This window comes from Sinohyriopsis cumingii, chromosome 16, assembly GCF_028554795.1.
Source record: "Sinohyriopsis cumingii isolate HCF-2022 chromosome 16, ASM2855479v2, whole genome shotgun sequence".
NCBI classification, from domain to species: Eukaryota; Metazoa; Mollusca; class Bivalvia; order Unionida; family Unionidae; genus Sinohyriopsis; species Sinohyriopsis cumingii.
The window spans coordinates 82461820-82474507 of record NC_142976.1 but is presented as its reverse complement, the minus strand read 5'-3'; the positions used below and the strand labels follow the sequence as shown (position 1 = coordinate 82474507).

The window sequence follows — 12688 nt, the reverse complement described above, 5'->3', positions numbered from 1 at the left end:
TAACAAATAATCATTAATGCAATTTAATGCATTTAATTGATTGCCTTGAAATAAACCACTGATTTATGTTGTGATAAGTACTCTACCCAGTCTGTTAACCAGACAAAGAATAGTGGAGTTTGATGGAAGACCTGTATGGCCTGATGGTAAATGGACAATAGTTGACAGAAATCAATATCTATTGTCATTTAAACAAAGGGGAAAAAAAACTTGATGTGTGACGCAGTGTCACATCTAGGGGTTCAAACTTAAGTAATCCACCAGAATTATTTACATATTCAAGTTTTTGAATCAATTGACATCATCCAATGGGTACTGACTGTTTAAATTAACTGTTTTCCTCACTGCTTATTCTAATGAACAATACATAAATCACGAATTTTTCTCTCACTCTAACAGAGCTGGCACAACTTACGAATAATCTATGAGGTGCGTATATACATTAAATAGATGATGTATGTGTGTGCTTATTTTTAACATAGCTTTAACAATTTTTTAGTCATTCTGCTACAATATCTGCAGCGTGGCAGTATATAGTGATGTCTAGCACTGGGGCATCATGCCCCATACATATAGCATGACGTCCCACCCAGTCACATTATCCTGACACCAGGCCGACCAGTCCTAACACTAACCTCTTAATGCTGAGCTCCTAGCGAGTCAGCTGTTAGTACCATTTTTATAAGTTTTTGGTATGACTCGGCCATGGTTCGAACCCATGACCTCCCACATCTGAGGTGGATGCTCTAACCACAGAGCAATCATATAAATAAATGATACAGATAACTGTAACATGCACGTCCATCCCAAAATGCACCCTCAGTACTGTAATATCTCTAATTTTTCAAAACATTTTTTCAATTAATTTTTGCTAATTATTGAAAAAAAATTAAACTTTTCTTAGGTACCAACAATTTTTCACAAATTTTATGCGAAAACTGTTCTCTGTACCAAAATTTTAAGGACCAAAGATAATGTAACATTTCTTTGGAAGAAAAATGTTTCCAGCAAAAAAATTAAAAGAAAATTTTTTAAATCTTTTTTCTGGATCAATAGTGTATATAAAATAACATATTTCAATATGTTTGCTATCAGGAGTACTGTGAACAGTTCATGAAACATCTGTCACACCTGTCCAGTGTTTTAATAGTCCCCTATGTAAGCTCTAATATAGTATGATTGACTCTGGGGTTATTGACCAAAGAGTCTCTGTGACCTGGACCTTGGACAGGGCATTCAATCTTAAATTAAACTTCCTGTGCATAAACCATTATTTTATTATTACATTTAACATTAAAGATGTCAAAGGGTATCCGAGTATTCAGGTAACCACCTGTTATTAATAGCCCGGGTAATTAAATGAGCCATCAGGTACCTGTTTAGTTCATGTAAAGAAAAAAAATATTTTCAAGTTCAGATCAAAGACTGAGTTTGCTGATGTCAGGAGCGAGCAAGACATGCAAAAACAAGTACAGTTTGAGGCTCATGTCATGTGACTTAGCTGCTGCATACTTATCCATCATAGACTTCTGTCTACTGACCTTGGGTTTTCCATGTGTGACTATCTGGCCATATACATCCAATAGTTTACTTATTTTCTATTTATTAACTGTAATTGGTACATTTCCAAAATAAACAGATGAGTTTCTTGAATTTTTAAACCATTTGTCACTGACTCATTATATTTTGATACACACCTAAACGTCTTATTAAGCAGACCAGTCTATATTGAAGAATTATTTTTGCCAAATATTAATATTAAGTGAAACAGTATGTGTGTGTGTGTGTGTGTGTGCGTGTGTATGTATGTATGTATGTATGTATGTATGTATCACTGAAAAATGTTACAGCAGAAAGACTTTGCTAAACTGAAGAATGTATTGCTTCATGAAAAGGATAAATCAACAGCATTTAACAAATTTTGAAAGAGGAGTTCGACAGTGAAATAATTGAACATTTAGAATCTGTGGAGTTTATGATCATTTATCAAGGGGATCATCCTCCAACTATCTCTTTACCTTGACACTTCTGGGACATGAATCTTGAAGACTGGGATCATCCTAGCATTATCCTACTCAAGCTGGGGTCAACCCAGAATACATTAATGTGGGGCTCAGCCACTTAATTAGGGATAAATCCAGAATACATGTTTATGCTGGGATCAGCCTATCACTGATTCTGCTTAAGCTGAGATCAGCCATGAATATACTCTAATTTTGGGATCAACCTAGTACAGATTCAACTTGATGTGGAATAACCCAAAATGTACTCGTATGTTGGATCATCCTAGCACAGACTGGAAATCATTCCCTTGTACATGTACAATGTTTCTCCAGCTCCTAGCTAATAATCTGGCCTTATAGAGAAAGCCAAATCTTTGTTTAAGTAGTTAGATTACTATTTATTTTTTCTTTATGTTGGTGGAACACATGTAATTAGTAAATAAGGACATTAGCTGTGATGAATTTAAAATAGACTTGTATCATTTTGTTAAATTTCATACACGACATATATTAAATATTTCTTCTTACAAGTCCATGTATGTATGTATGTATGTATGTATGTATGTATGAATGTATATTTTCAATGGGGAACATCACTAGCTCAGTTCATAGAACAGCAAAGTTGTAATCCAAGGTTTGCAGTTTCAGTACACACCCTGGGATGGCTACCATTGTGTATCTTCTGGAAGAGTGCTTGGCTCCAATTTCCTTGGCATGATATAATCATTGGTGTGTTTAAGGTGTTGTTAGTACCAACAAAACCTAAACAGAAAAGTTCTCAATGTTTTTTGTTTCCTCTTCTTTCTGGACTAGTCTTGATATTCTAGTAGTTTTTCATTTGTTAACTATATGTACACACACGATAAATTTAATATCGGATCTGGGTAATCAAATTAGATCTTTTCCTTTTATCTTGCCATTATGACACCTCCTCTAATCAAAACTAAAACATGCCTGTTTTTTATACTTAAAAAAGATCTTGAAATCTGGACTACATCCAAAGTCTTAGTTACTTTTTCGTTTTCTTTTACAAATGATTTTTTTTTAGTTTTCTAAAGTTTTCCTTTCTTGTGTTGAACTCATCTCTTTTGGACAAGAGAGAGCTGTGGAGGGAATTTTCTTGGCATATAGCAAATCATGATTGTTTCTTAACCTCAAAACATGGTGTATTTCCTATATAATTAAGTTATACTCGGATATTAAAAATTAATACAAATAGTTAACATACAAAGAATATCTCCAAATTGTTGGGAATAAAGAGATTTAATTTTTTAAATAATAATATTGATTATTTAAGAGAAAAACAAAACAATTTCATGTGTTCTGAATCGTTTAAGGAACACACACACACACACACACACACACACACACATATATATATATATATATATATATATATATATATATATATATATATATATATATATATAATTTGATACCTGATCCTCATCTCTAATTTATGATCTGTTCTTTTATTATTGTTTTCTTCCCATGAATGTATATGTATCATTATTACTACTATCACCACAATGATGACTGTCAGATTGTCAGATGGTTATATACTCAAGACTGCAGATGGTTATATATTCAAGACTGTCAGATGGTTATATGTTCAAGACTTTCACATGGTTCCATACTTAAGACTGTCAGATGGTTATGTACTCAAGACTGTCAGATGGTTAAATATTCAAGACTGTCAGATGGTTATATAATCTAGACTGTCAGATGGTTATATACTCAAGACTGTCAGATGGTTACATACTTAAGACAGTGAATTTTCAGTCTACTAATGTCCTTCCATACTAATTTATGAGACACTAAACAATCACGAAATATTAAGGCATTAATCAATAATATCAAGCCATCAGTTACCTTGCACACTTATTTCAAAATCTGTTTATAGCAAAACATTCAACATAATCAACATGCCAATACTGTGTCTTCCTTGGTCACGTATTTATGACCCATGGTCAGCATGCCAATACTGTCTCTTTCCTTGGTAACGCATTTATGACCCAAGGTCAGCATACCAATACTGTCTCTTTCCTTGGTCACGTATTTATGACCCGAGGTCAGCATACCAATACTGTCTCTTCCTTGGTCATGTATTTACGGCCCAAGGTCAGCATACCAATACTCTTTCCTTGGTCACATATTTATAACCCATGGTCAGCATGCCAATACTGTCTCTTCCTTGGTCATGTATTTACAGCCCAAGGTCAGCATACCAATACTGTCTCTTCCTTGGTCACATATTTATGACCCATGGTCAGCATGCCAATACTGTCTCTTCTTTGGTCATGTATGTATGACCCAAGGTCAGTATACCAATACTGTCTCTTCCTTGGTCACATATTTCTGACCCAAGGTCAGCATACCAATACTGTCTCTTCCTTGGTCACGTATTTATGACCCATGGTCAGCATATCAATACTCTCTCTTCCTTGGTCTCGTATTTATGACCCATGGTCAGCATACCAATACTGTCTCTTCCTTGGTCACATATTTATGACCCATGGTCAACATACCAATATTGTCTCTTTCCTTGGTCACGTATTTATGACTCATGGTCTAAATGCCAAATTTGTTGAAGAAACTGGTCAAGCACCAATTGTTGTAAACTGCATGACATGTAGTAACCAGAGGTAATCCAAATGCATTATCATGACAACAATTTTTCTCTTTTATCTATTTATATGGTAGTTTCAAACTCATCTCATATTCTTCTTCCTGATAACATTAGTTCAAAGCTATTAGTTAGTGTTACAAAAAAAATCGCTGAATTGATGTAAATAGTTGCTGTACACAAAGTGCAAAAAAAAAAGAAATCATATAATCTGAGTCAGATTGTCTTTTAGCAGTCTTGAAACATGAGGGGAACTAATGGAAAAACTACAAAAACTTTGTTAGTAACTAAAACCATGAAATGACCATCACTCTGGACTTGCATACTGACCAGTCACATGAAATATGCATCATATATATACTCAATACATTGTTATGAGGAAAACTCCTCTGTAAAAAGAAGCACTTTTGAAACACTTGCAACATCTAACTGCTGTTCAATCCTGATCTCTAATACAAGTGAAGAATATTGTACTAAAGGGTCACTTCTGCATACTGCCTAAACAACATTATAGTCATGAATTAATAGTAGATCACTGTGACCTGTACTTCACATGCCTGAATTTCTTGTCCACACAATATTGCCCTGCATGATGTCATAGCTAAATATGATGCAAACATGTCTTCCGAGAAATGATCAAGGATTATATGAAAAGCACATGACTGTGACCTATATTTCAAGCAATACTGGTAACATGACAATACTGGTAACACAACATTTCTTTTTATACTGGTAACAGCCCATTTCTGTTTATACTGTAACACAACATTTCTGTTTATACTGGTAACATGACATTTCTGTTTATACATCAAGCAATACTGGTAACGCAATGTTTCTGTTTTTACATCATGCAATACTGGTAACATGACATTTCTGTTTATACGTCAAGCAATACTGGTAACACAACATTACTGTTTGTACATCATCTAATACTGGTTTCATGACATTTCTGTTTATACATCAAGCAGTACTGGTAACATGACATTTCTGTTTATACTGGTAACACAACATTTCTGTTTATACATCATGCAATAGTGGTAACATGACATTTCTGTTTATATTGGAAACACGACATTTCTGTTTATACATCATGCAAAAGTGGAACATTATGAAGGAGCCAATGAGATGATATTTTATATATGTTTATGTGTTCACAGATGCCTGTGCATATGTTCCAGGCTTGATGCTTTGATTTTTAAAATCACTTAATTATTTAGTGTCAAGCCAGATTCTTCACATCATGTTGTATATACTGTATATATTGTACATAACAGATAGAAGGCCTCAGGGTAGATTAGTTCTGTAACTAACTGAGTCACCTTCTCTAAACAAAGTTATTATTATTATCATTATTATTATTATTATTATTATTATTATTATTATTATTATTATTATTATATGTGCATGCAACCTGATTAGCCCTATATCTGCTCACTGTTCATTCTCCAGTCTTGTATAATTGTTGTTAGCTATCTAATTGCAGATGAGTTTACAAGTCTCAGGGTAGTCTTAGCTTTCCTTACACAAGTATCAATTCTAGAAAAAAATTATTTCTGGACTGTACTGCAACATCTTTTGTAAACCAAAGTTTTTCCCTCATTACCAATGAGAAACTGAATATTTCATAAATTTCCTTCCTATACTTGTGTGTATTTTAATTATTTTTTAAAACATCTTTATCAATTTTGCCACATTATTTAAAATTGTCATATAATATTTAATAAAAAACAATCCATTTCTTCATGATTCACAGACTGTCTAATTTTTAAGAAATTATGTTCAGGACTGAATGGTGATGTCTGTATTCATGGCTTTTACACAGCATGATCTCTCCAAACTAACAAGCAAGACCTAATGGTTATGTCATGACCTTTACACAGCATGATCTCATCCAAAACTAACAAGCAGGACCTAATGGTTATGTCATGACCTTTACACAGCATGATCTCTCCAAACTAACAAGCAAGACCTAATGGTTATGTCATGACCTTTACACAGCATGATCTCTCCAAACTAACAAGCAAGATCTAATGGTTATGTCATGACCTTTACACAGCATGATCTCATCCAAAACTAACAAGCAGGACCTAATGGTTATGTCATGACCTTTACACAGCATGATCTCTCCAAACTAACAAGCAAGACCTAATGGTTATGTCATGACCTTCACACAGCATGATCTCATCCAAAACTAACAAGCAGGACCTAATGGTTATGTCATGACCTTTACACAGCATGATCTCTCCAAACTAACAAGCAAGACCTAATGGTTATGTCATGACCTTTACACAGCATGATCTCTCCAAACTAAAAAGCAAGACCTAATGGTTATGTCATGACCTTTACACAGCATGATCTCATCCAAAACTAACAAGCAGGACCTAATGGTTATGTCATGACCTTTACACAGCATGATCTCTCCAAACTAACAAGCAAGACCTAATGGTTATGTCATGACCTTTACACAGCATGATCTCATCCAAAACTAACAAGCAGGACCTAATGGTTATGTCATGACCTTTACACAGCATGATCTCATCCAAAACTAACAAGCAGGACCTAATGGTTATGTCATGACCTTTACACAGCATGATCTCTCCAAACTAACAAGCAAGACCTAATGGTTATGTCATGACCTTTACACAGTATGATCTCTCCAAAACTAAACAAGCAAGACCTAATGGTTTTGTCATAACCTTTACAAAACATGATCTCATCCAAAACTAACAAGCAAGACCTAATGGTTATGTCATGACCTTTACACAGCATGATCTCATCCAAAACTAACAAGCAGGACCTAATGGTTATGTCATGACCTTTACACAGCATGATCTCATCCAAAACTAACAAGCAAGACTTAATGGTGATGACGTGACTTTTACACAGCATAATTTCTCCAAAACTAACAAGCAGGACCTAATGGTGATGTCATGACTTTTACACAGCATGATCTCTCCAAAACTAACAAGCAGGACTTAATGGTGATGTCATGACTTTTACACAGCATGATCTCTCCAAACTAACAAGCAAGACCTAATGGTGATGTCATGACTTTTACACAGCATGATCTCATCCAAAACTAACAAGCAAGACCTAATGGTTATGTCATGGCTTTTACACAGCATGCTCTCTCCAAAACTAACAAGCAAGACCTGATGGTGATGTCATGACTTTTACACAGCATGATCTCTCCAAAACTAACAAGCAAGACCTAATGGTGATGTCATGACTTTTACACAGCATGATCTCTCCAAATCTAACAAGCAGGACTTAATGGTTATGTCATGGCTTTTACACAGCATGATCTCTCCAAAACTAACAAGCAGAAAGCAATTTATTTAAATTACGTGCATTTTTCCTAATGTGCTAAGGTATTTCAGTAATGACATGATGAACAACACTGTGGGTTTACGCAAACTTATGGAGAATTCTTTTGGGGATGAAGAACAGTTTATGCTGTCAAGAATTCGGATAATTTGTATCACATGAGTCATATGACATTATATTCCAGGAAATTATTTTTTTAGATCTATTTACTATATGTTGTAATTTTTGGTTAAAACCAAGTAAACCGCACAGCAAGCTTCAATTATATCATAAATGACTCTTCTAGTATAGTGGAGGTTGGTTCCCATTCCATTAAGGAATCTCCTCCCCACTGTAGGTAACTTCTTAAGCAATACATAATGAAAACATTGAATCTGTGTACATTTTCAGCTAATAATAGTTCTGATGTTAAAAAACCCACATAGTTTTGTTTATTTTATACAAATAGACAAATTTTAGATAAACTGATTGACAGCAATTTATTTAAAATCCTTTTAACTAAACAATGCTCGGAACTGCATGCTGATCCCACAAATGAAGCATTTGTATGAAATTTTTGACCTAGATCACAATGTCAATAATGATTGTCAGCGATTAAAACAAAGTCCATCAAGATGTTTAGGAAATTTATGTAAACAAACATTATTTAACCTAAATCCAAATGTTATATGACTGATCTTGTTCTGTTTGCTTTTTTTTGTTGTTATTTTGTTGATTTTTAATTAATAAAATCATATTACAGGTGAATTTGTTCCTTGAAAAAGTAAAACTTCACTAATATAAAAACTGCTTACCAATTCATAAGTAATCTAGTAATTATCAATCATAGTATACAGTAATTACCAATCAGGACTACTAATCTGTTTTCTGTACACAAGTTAAATCCAATTACTAGTAAATTACCTAAAAAATGTTTTCTGAGTGCAAATAAGCTGTTACTTCCATTGCTTCACAATTACAAAGAAATGGTATATTTCACAGTTGTTCAAGATACCATGAAAATATTTTAAGTAATAAACAAATATTTAGGCTTTTCTTTGTTTAATTACTTTTCATTCTACTACAACCAAACTTTATTTATATAAAAAAATTAAAAGCATGGTTTTCCTGGTAGAGTATTATACAGGTCATGGTACATGAATTAACTATAATCAAGACCACCATGAAGAACAAACCATGCATTTGCATGCCTTTTTTCTTAATTAATGAATTTCAAATAAGTACGGTATTTAAAATTGGTTATTTAAATTTGTAGTTCCATTTTTTTTACCAAGTCCAAAAAAGTGTTATTCTCATGTTACATGGATATACCATGATCAAAACCACCAAGAACAAATTACAATAAACTCATCATAATCAAAACCACCAGAAACAAGTTACAAAGAACTCATACCAACTTACCAAGATCAAACCAACTGTGAACAGCTTACAGTGATACTCAGAATGATCACTATTTGAGGTATAGTTCATACATCAGTAATTACTTTGATTACAGTCTAGTATTAGAGGTATAGTTCATACATCAGTAATTACTTTGATTACAGTCTAGTATTAGAGGTATAGTTCATACATCAGTAATTACTTTGATTACAGTCTAGTATTAGAGGTATAGTTCATACATCAGTAATTACTTTGATTACAGTCTAGTATTAGAGGTATAGTTCATACATCAGTAATTACTTTGATTACAGTCTAGTATTAGAGGTATAGTTCATACATCAGTAATTACTTTGATTACAGTCTAGTATTAGAGGTACAGTTCATACATCAGTAATTACTTTGATTAGTCTACGTATAAACAAAGAAAAAGAAATGCATTGCAGTTAAATGACTTAATTTAATTCCTACTCAATGACAATTGTACTGGTCAGATGTAAATCTTCCAGTAATGTACATGGTCATAAACTAAACCCAAATACTTAAGTATAATACTTATAAAAAATGAAGATCACAGTGACATTCTTTTATATTAAGTGTGTAGTACTAATATAGATTCAGCCAATTGTCAAATTTCATACTAACATAAACATCACTCAATAAATTAACTTTAAGCAGAAAATTTTGACAAATTCAATGAAGCATGAAATACTGGTTATGGAGACCTCTTTTTGCAATAAAGGTGTATTACTTGTCAAGATGCAATCCACTGTCCAAGTTTCATGGCTCTAGCAAGGATACTATGCCAAAAAAATCACTGGGGCATGAGCTGAAAGCCAGTAAAAACAGAAATAAAGGTCACAGTGAACTTTTGTTGTGTTGGTATAGTATGAACAGAGAGGCATATTATCATTAATTTCATGATTGTAACATAAACAATGCTGGAAAAATGTATATCATATGCAAAATTTAACTAAAGTCATTGAAGCATAAACTATGAGCCATAATGTTCTACTGCTGAAACTTGAAATGCAAAATGTATCCCAAGTCAGCGAAGCATGAAATATATGTGGCACAGTGATCTATTTTTGTGATGGGGGTGTAGTAATCATCAAGATGCATCCCTTCACTACGTTTCATGATTCCAGGTATAACAGGATGTAAACAGAGTCCAAACAGCCTCAGCTATATGCAAAAGCTTCAAACAAGAATGTACAACTATTAAAGGGGGCCCCCAAGTGGCTGACTGGTCTAAAGTGTTCACTGTTCTGGATCACTGCCATCTCACCTCTGTATACGTGGATTCGAGACTCAGGCTCGACTAACGTGGGTACATGAGAAAGCTTGCCAGTAACTTCTCATGGGTTGGTGGTTCTTCCCAGGGTTTTCAAGGGTTCTTCCTCCACCAGTTATACTGGCTGCCATGTATAGCCTATCCTGTGCTGATAAATGGCATTAAACAGTACAACAACAACAGCAACTATTAAACATGTACAAAGTTAGCCTACTTAGTCTCCTTCACAAATTGTGGGTGCTAAACCTACTTTAAACTGCTGCTTAAGACAGAAAGAAGTAATCAGATGCATTGAGGCTGTACACAAGTTTATGCCTTTATATATCTGGACACTGATGCTGGGGTTACAAATGCTATCCTCTACTTCAAAGAGGCAAGCTGACAAGGTTTTATGATGAACTGGGTAGATAAGGCATGGTTAAATCTTTAAGCTGTGCCATACACATTTCCACATACCAGTCTATCATTTGAATTACTTATACAGCAAACTATCCAGAAGCACCAGACAGAATTATGCATAACAGTGCACCAGACAGGTGCTATAAATTGGTACAGAACTGCCACACTGACTCCAGACTGATGTACAGGCTTAAATGCCAGGAATGTATTTTTGCCAGATTATAACCAGACCAAATGCCAGACTGAATTCAGAACTAGCAGACAGTGACCAGACATCATTTTTATTTTGCTAGACTGACACCAGACTTGCAGCTTATTCTGATATCATTCTGATATTTTCAGAAAATATCAGAATGTCACCAGAATAAGTTACTTTATGATTTAAACGCCCAACAGGAGGAAAACACCAGCTGAAATTAAAATCAGATTTTTGGCCCCTGGGCTGCAAGGAACAGAAACCTAAAAACAGGACACTAGACCAGATTATCAAATTTAAAAAAGATCAATACCTATCAGGATTATTTTTCAAATTCAAATATTTCCTAAAATGTATGTACTAATACTAGGATCTCAAACTCAAATCAAAACAACGGCCACATGAAAACTAGTACATGGGCCCGAAGGCTGCATCAATGAAACCTTATCATACAGCACAAACAGCTCACACAAAAGGTAGCCAGTTGAAATGAAGTAAACAATGTATCCATCAAATTGTTTTCAAACTGACTGGCTGTGAAGAAACAACCTTCATTATTAATCATTTTACAAAATTCAAGGTGTTGTTGTGGGCCACAGGGATTAACTCCATGGACCACATGTGGCCCATGGGCAGCATGTTAGAGACCATTGCACTAATACCAGTAACACATACAATGGGGAAAACACAGACACAATAGTCCCTCAAAGGGACTGGTGCCATACTTTCTGAAATGAATTCCAAAAATTCAAGATAAGAATATTTATTTTTAATTTTAGAGTGTTGATTTAACCATCTCTGATGTTTCTGAATTATAAAATGTTCAAATCAGCTGCTAATGGCAGGCATCATTTGGATAAAATTTCATGCCCATTATGATCATCCATTCTGGAAAATTAGTGACAAGATTTTAGTTATGTCTAGTGTGGATGCCAAGTTGGATGTTTGCAGGCACCATTTTTATTTAGGACTGACTATGCCAAGTAGATATCGTAAAAAGTCTTTTCATAAAACCCTGTGTTGATATTATCATCGATATTGTAACTCAGAGAAATAAATAATTCATTTTTATAAACTTGATCGTTTTGCTCCCTTCTCTTACTTAAAGACCATGGAGTAATAACAAATACCAAATTTAACTACCATAAGGTACATACCGTTTAAATTTTCTGCAGGGAGGCTGCAATTTTCCTTCGAACCAAGATATTTTAGTTATTTTATCTCAAGCTTATTCATTTTTTGCTTAAAATAATATAATGGACATAATATGGTACTATTTTGCAACAAGATATTTTCCCAGCAATCTAAGAGCCTGAAATGTTTTAACAAATTCTCAGGCCCATGCATCAGAAAATTAGATTTTTGGTCTCTAATATAATTCCAGTATACTGTGGTACATATCGTGGCATGTTCAGAACTACCGCAGTAAAACTTATTCTTGGAACCCAGCTCTACCAACCATGGTG

General features: G+C 34.1%; 1 protein-coding gene across 2 annotated transcripts in view; it reads right to left on the bottom strand.

Moving 5' to 3' along the window:
- Positions 1 to 12688, bottom strand: part of LOC149780902 (putative ATP-dependent RNA helicase DHX35) — a 460487-nt gene that overhangs the window by 280404 nt on the left and 167395 nt on the right. The gene's annotated exons all lie outside the window — the stretch shown is intronic.